General features: G+C 39.4%; 1 protein-coding gene across 2 annotated transcripts in view; it reads right to left on the reverse strand.

Moving 5' to 3' along the window:
- The window catches only part of s1pr2 (sphingosine-1-phosphate receptor 2), a 62,760-nt gene that overhangs the window by 22,102 nt on the left and 34,658 nt on the right, over positions 1 to 6,000 (reverse strand). The gene's annotated exons all lie outside the window — the stretch shown is intronic.

Raw genomic sequence — 6,000 nt, forward strand, 5'->3', positions numbered from 1 at the left:
AGAGTTTCACAGAAGATTGAAGCAGCTGTAAATCAGAGCTCTCATACTCTGCTGTCAAACGTAATGATATTGGTTGGAGGTATGTAATGTAAGTGATATGGGAGCTGAGAGCATGGGAGAGGGAGAGAGAGAGAGAGAGAGAGAGAGAGAGAGAGGAAAAAATTCCAAGTGAAGGACAAGGCCACAGAGGGAATCATGGGTGAATTTGTGTGACGTCAGCCGAGCTGATAGTTCACATTGCTCTCTCTCTCTCTCTCTCTCTCTCTCTCTCATGTTCCAAGGCTAAACACTATCACAGTACCGGCACACTATCATTCATTCACACCTCCCTCCTTACCTACCCCAAATACTAATGTGGTTACTCATCTCATCTCATTATCTCTAGCCGCTTTATCCTTCTACAGGGTCGCAGGCAAGCTGGAGCCTATCCCAGCTGACTACGGGCGAAAGGCGGGGTACACCCTGGACAAGTCGCCAGGTCATCACAGGGCTGACACATAGACACAGACAACCATTCACACTCACATTCACACCTACGGTCAATTTAGAGTCACCAGTTAACCTAACCTGCATGTCTTTGGACTGTGGGGGAAACCGGAGCACCCGGAGGAAACCCACGCGGACAACATGCAAACTCTGCACAGAAAGGCCCTCGCCGGCCACAGGACTCAAACCCGGACCTTCTTGCTGTGAGGCGACAGCGCTAACCACTTCACCACCGTGTCGCCTTAATGTGGTTACTGTATTTAATAAAGATATATTATGTGTCAGTGCTTTGTAATAGCCAGTACGTTTTCTTCAGCACAGAGGATGTTGTGCTTTCTAGTTTCTCAGTCACACAACTATCTGTTTTTTTTTGCCATCTTATTAACTTCAAGAGAAGCAAAAATGAGAAGCAGGTAAGGGAACATCTCTTTAAAGCTGTGATAATGTAAGTGATAACAGGAACTTTCCTTAACTGTAACTCAAAACTGACTAATAAGTTATTAAAAAAAAAAGTATGATGCCATTCTTTGATTCATACAAATGTCATCTGTCATTGGTCAGTTTCAAGGCTTCGCGATGTCCTTTGGTGGAAATGAATCAACTTCTCGCTGATAACAGGAACTCGACTTCCTGCTGCATTGTGCACTGCATCACCCCGTCGCTGAATATATTAAGAAGTGTTTTATTTCTTACATAGTGTATGCCAAGACATATTGTGTAGCAAGTGAAACATGCAATTTTTGTCTATAGAGTTATAAACTATTTATGATGTATGAACTCATGTAATAAGAGACTAGAGAGGCTTAAATGAGAAATTGCACCTTGCTTGTGCATGGGGTCAAAAATGATATGTTTGGACAAATACAGGCAAATATATTTGTTGTGTGCAATATATTTATACTTATTCTGTATATCATATATTCTACATTATTCTATCCACATTCACTGGATATGAGCAATCACGCACTCTGATTGGCTACTCTGCTACTAGGATATCAGCTCATATACTGTGAGTAGAGAAAAACAAAATGGCGGAGCGCATCAAGTCAGATATATCACTTTGTTATTAAGTATTTAAAAGAAACAGAAATAGCTAAAAGGACATAGTTACTCCCCCCCCCCATCTCCTGTTCCACACTCCAGCCCAGTCGGTGGTGGTAAGTTGGTGCACCTTTAAGCTGGTTTGCCAACCGCCAAAAAACCCTGAAGAAGAAGAAGAAGAAGAAAATGGCGGCGCGTGTTGCTGAACCAACCGCGGACGAAATAAAACCTCTATTTGAAAACAAAACCCATAAAAATACAAAAAAGCAACAAAACATGGAATTAAAGTATTTGATAGTAAGAACGCATCTTTTTTTATTTGTCAAGAATTATTATTATCGCATTTTTTACAAATTGCTCCCGTCATTTCGACGGTTTGTTTAGATTCTAAGCGGAAATGATTTTGTCAGACGTTTTGTATAAAGTCTTTATTCATCGAATTTGCAAACAATAAAAATAAAAATGCTCTGTTTCTCAAAATCCAGTGAATGTGGATAGAATAAAACAGTTATTCCACTCGATCTCGTCATACATGGATTATAGCCGACTCAGTGCTACGCTCCTCGTCAGCTATCAGCTCATGTACGACTCGATTTCGTGGAATAACCATTATGTATACATTTTCTGTATATTGTGTATATTCTGCAAAGCACTCCATCATCATGTTCTTATTTTTTATTCTATTTACTACATTCTATTTTACTCCCTCTCCTTTTTTACCATTATTCTCACGACCTACGGAGCATTGCAATAAGCATTTCGCTGCATGTCTTACTCTGTATGATTGTGTCTGTGACCAATAAAATTTGAATTTGAAAATTGTGTTAGGAATCATATCGAAATATGATAAATGGGATCAGTGCAAATACTTTCTAAATATATGACCGGGGTAAGTATTCATTATGTAGAGGTTAAAATGCTACATAATGAGTGTAATTCCAATATTAATAATAATAAAAAATTGTCACATGTGTTTTACTGCCCATTTGTAGTCCTTCCTGTTGAAATCAATAATCGAGTAAGACTACTGCGAAGAGGACAGACTCGTTACAGAAAAACTACGCACAGGCGGAAACAACAATGTTATAAAGAAACCAGTGAAACCCAGGGAAACTAATCTGAGCAAACACTCATCAGTGAAAAGTCAGTAGCACAAAGGTATAGAGACAGGACGTGTGCAGACGAAGGCATGTATAATGTGCACAGCAAATTGGCCACAGAATGAGTTTAGTGTCTCATTCCCATCCGCTGGGTTTGTTGAGCAGATTTAGCAGAGCAGCAACAGCCGCTGATGCGTGCTGCATCTTGCTGTTCCTTCATTTTCCATGCACGCACGCACGCACGCACACAAAAACACATCTCGTCATTATGGCTATAGATGGACTAGCCTTGAAGAAGTCACGCAACAGGCGAAGAGAAGGAGCATTTTGCCATGACCTTTAACCTTTGCCTATTTATATCAGGCTGTGAGAGAAGAGTTCAGACGGCGTAAAGTTTTGCAGCGAGTGCTCTTTCTCTTCTGTCTGTGATTGACGCCACAATGGGGCCGCAGGCAGCTATCATCAAGTGCATTTAAATGCTCAGTAATAATACATTAAGGCCTGCGTATCTGATTTCAGCACCTACCATTAGTCAAACACTCATTAACCGACACACTGAGACATCTGATATCCAATTTAAGCCATTATTGGATTTTAAGACACCTGGATTTTAGCTCAGTAATCAGGTTATTCAATGCATGTATTCTGGTAATTTGATATATTCCGCTTTTTCTTGTCTGCTAATGCACACTAGACAGTCAGCCTAGATACTCAGACTCAGCATAAGTCTGCGTATGACTCAAAAAGGGTCTACGGCTCGACATGAAAATGTAAATCAGTGTAACCTGATTGCATAGTTGCACTTCCTGGTTTTCTAATGGCAATACAAACTTTTGAACACTGTCATACAACGAGCTCTTTCAGAGCAATTTATACTCACTGGATTTAAAAAATATATGTATAATAACAGCATCACATTTAAATGTTTTTAGAGTTTTGTTCGAGCGCTTCCTGTGAACATCGGCAGATCTCGACCCTGTTTAAGAACAAAACGTAGCAGCCTCTCGAAGAAAAGCTGTAGATCTGGCTTGTGAAACTACATAATAAAGGCATTTTCATCATACATAGTTCAGAGGATTCAGAGGAAGTTCCAGCAAAACTGTGGCATCAAATTTAAAAAATAAAAAATAAATAAATAAAATAAAATAAAAAACCCAGAGAATTTTTTTTCTGTAAACATTTCAGAATCTCTGGATTTAATTCATGAAAGCAAAACCTCAGAAATAGTCACAAAGCATCTTTTTTTTTTTATTCAAAGCAAATTCTTTTTTTTTAGTTTATGTTGCAGCTCGGGCGGCACGGTGGTGTAGTGGTTAGCGCTGTCGCCTCACAGCAAGAAGGCCCGGGTTCGAGCCCCGTGGCCAGCGAGGGCCTTTCTGTGTGGAATTTGCATGTTCTCCGCGTGTCCACGTGGGTTTCCTCCGGGTGCTCCGGTTTCCCCCACAGTCCAAAGACATGCAGGTTAGGTTAACTGGTGACTCTAAATTGACTGTAGGTGTGAATGGTTGTCTGTGTCTATGTGTCAGCCCTGTGATGACCTGGCGACTTGTCCAGGGTGTACCCCGCCTTTCGCCCGTAGTCAGCTGGGATAGGCTCCAGCTTGCCTGCGACCCTGTAGAACAGGATAAAGCGGCTAGAGATAATGAGATGAGATGAGATGTTGCAGCTCCAAATCAACCACAAAGTTCAACTGACATGTTGTGGATTTACAAAACAAATCTCCCAATATCTGCAGTGTGAGATATGTGTTTAAGAAGGACGGCTCAGACTAAACCACTTTCCCTTCCACATGTTACAACAAGGGCTTTCAATTTCCTTGAACTACATTTTTAATATTACTTATTTAATATTACATTAATGCTGAGGTTTGAGAGTGATGTTCTCATGAAGTCTATCATGATGTACAGTATTTAATATTCATACCATGGCCTAATGGTTAGACAAGCAGCTTTAGGACCAAAACGTTGCTGGTTTGATTCCCTGGACCAGCAGGAAATGCTGAAGTGCCATTGAGTAAGGCAGCGAACCCTCAAATGCTGCCCTGGGTATGTTGTACGTTGCTCTGGATAAGAGCATCTGCTTAATGCTTGTAATATAATGTAATGTAATGAATGAAACTAGGGTTGCCAGATTGACATTATTAAACTTGGAGATATTTCTAATAACATTTTGACTGTGCAAATTTCCTTTGTGATACTGAGTTTGTTGGAAGGTGACAAAATTTGAGATTGCTTGAAGAGTTGATTTCTGGGGAATGAGATTTAACTCACAAGAAATATCAGAAATTATTCTATCCACATTCACTGGATATGAGCAATCGCGCACTCTGATTGGCTACTCTACTACTATGATATCAGCTCATATACCATGAGTAGAGAAAAACAAAATGGCAGAGCGTGTTGCTGAGCCAACTGAGGATGAAATAAAAACTACTTGAAAACAAAACCCCAAAAAATACAAAAAAAAAAGCGACAAAACATGGAATAAAAGTATTTGATGGTAGGAACGTTTTTTTTTTTTTTAATTTTTTTAAGAATTATTATCGCATTTTTCACAAATTGCTCCTCTCATTTCGCCGGTTTGTTTACATTCTAAGCAGAAATTATTTTATCGGACATTTTGTATAAAGTTTTTATTTATCAAATTTGCAAACAATAAAAATAAAAATGCTCTGTTTCTCAAAATCCTGTGAATGTGGATAGAATAAAACAGTTATTCCACTCAATCTCGTCGTACATGGCTTATAGCCAACTTGGCGCTACGTGCCTCATCGGCTATCAGCTCGACTCGATTTCGTGGAGTAAATGCTACATATCTGCCAATTTTCTCATATCAAACTGATGCCATCAATGTGAAATCTATTAAATGACCAATTCAGCTGTATGTTTCTAGCCAGTAAACCAACATACAAATTTTAAAACTGTGATCTTTAAGTCTGTTCTTTCAACATCAGTAGGTTTATTAGTACGTAGCAGTTGTAAATTAACTACAGCGGTGGACGTGTGTTTAGAAGCGAAATCTTAACATTTGAGGTTGTTGTGTGTTTAAGGAGGCAAATTCACATTCAGCCACTTCTTCTTCCACATGCCCTATAGCAAGGGATGTCAAATTCCTTGAATAATTTATTTTTAAAATGGCTTAAATAATTTAGTATTTGAAGGAATGCAATTCAAGAAACTGCAAACAAGCTGCAGCGGTACACGTATCTATTTAAAAGTGAAAACTCTAACTCTGAGTTAGTTATTATCACATTACATAAGTGCATGTGGTAACTCAGTGGTTAAGGCAATGGGCTACAGAAAGTCGTGAGTTCAATTCCCAGCGCCACCAAACTACCAGTCTTGGGCATCCTGTCTGCTCAGTTGCAGTCTGT

The sequence above is a fragment of the Neoarius graeffei genome, chromosome 16, assembly GCF_027579695.1.
Source record: "Neoarius graeffei isolate fNeoGra1 chromosome 16, fNeoGra1.pri, whole genome shotgun sequence".
NCBI classification, from domain to species: Eukaryota; Metazoa; Chordata; class Actinopteri; order Siluriformes; family Ariidae; genus Neoarius; species Neoarius graeffei.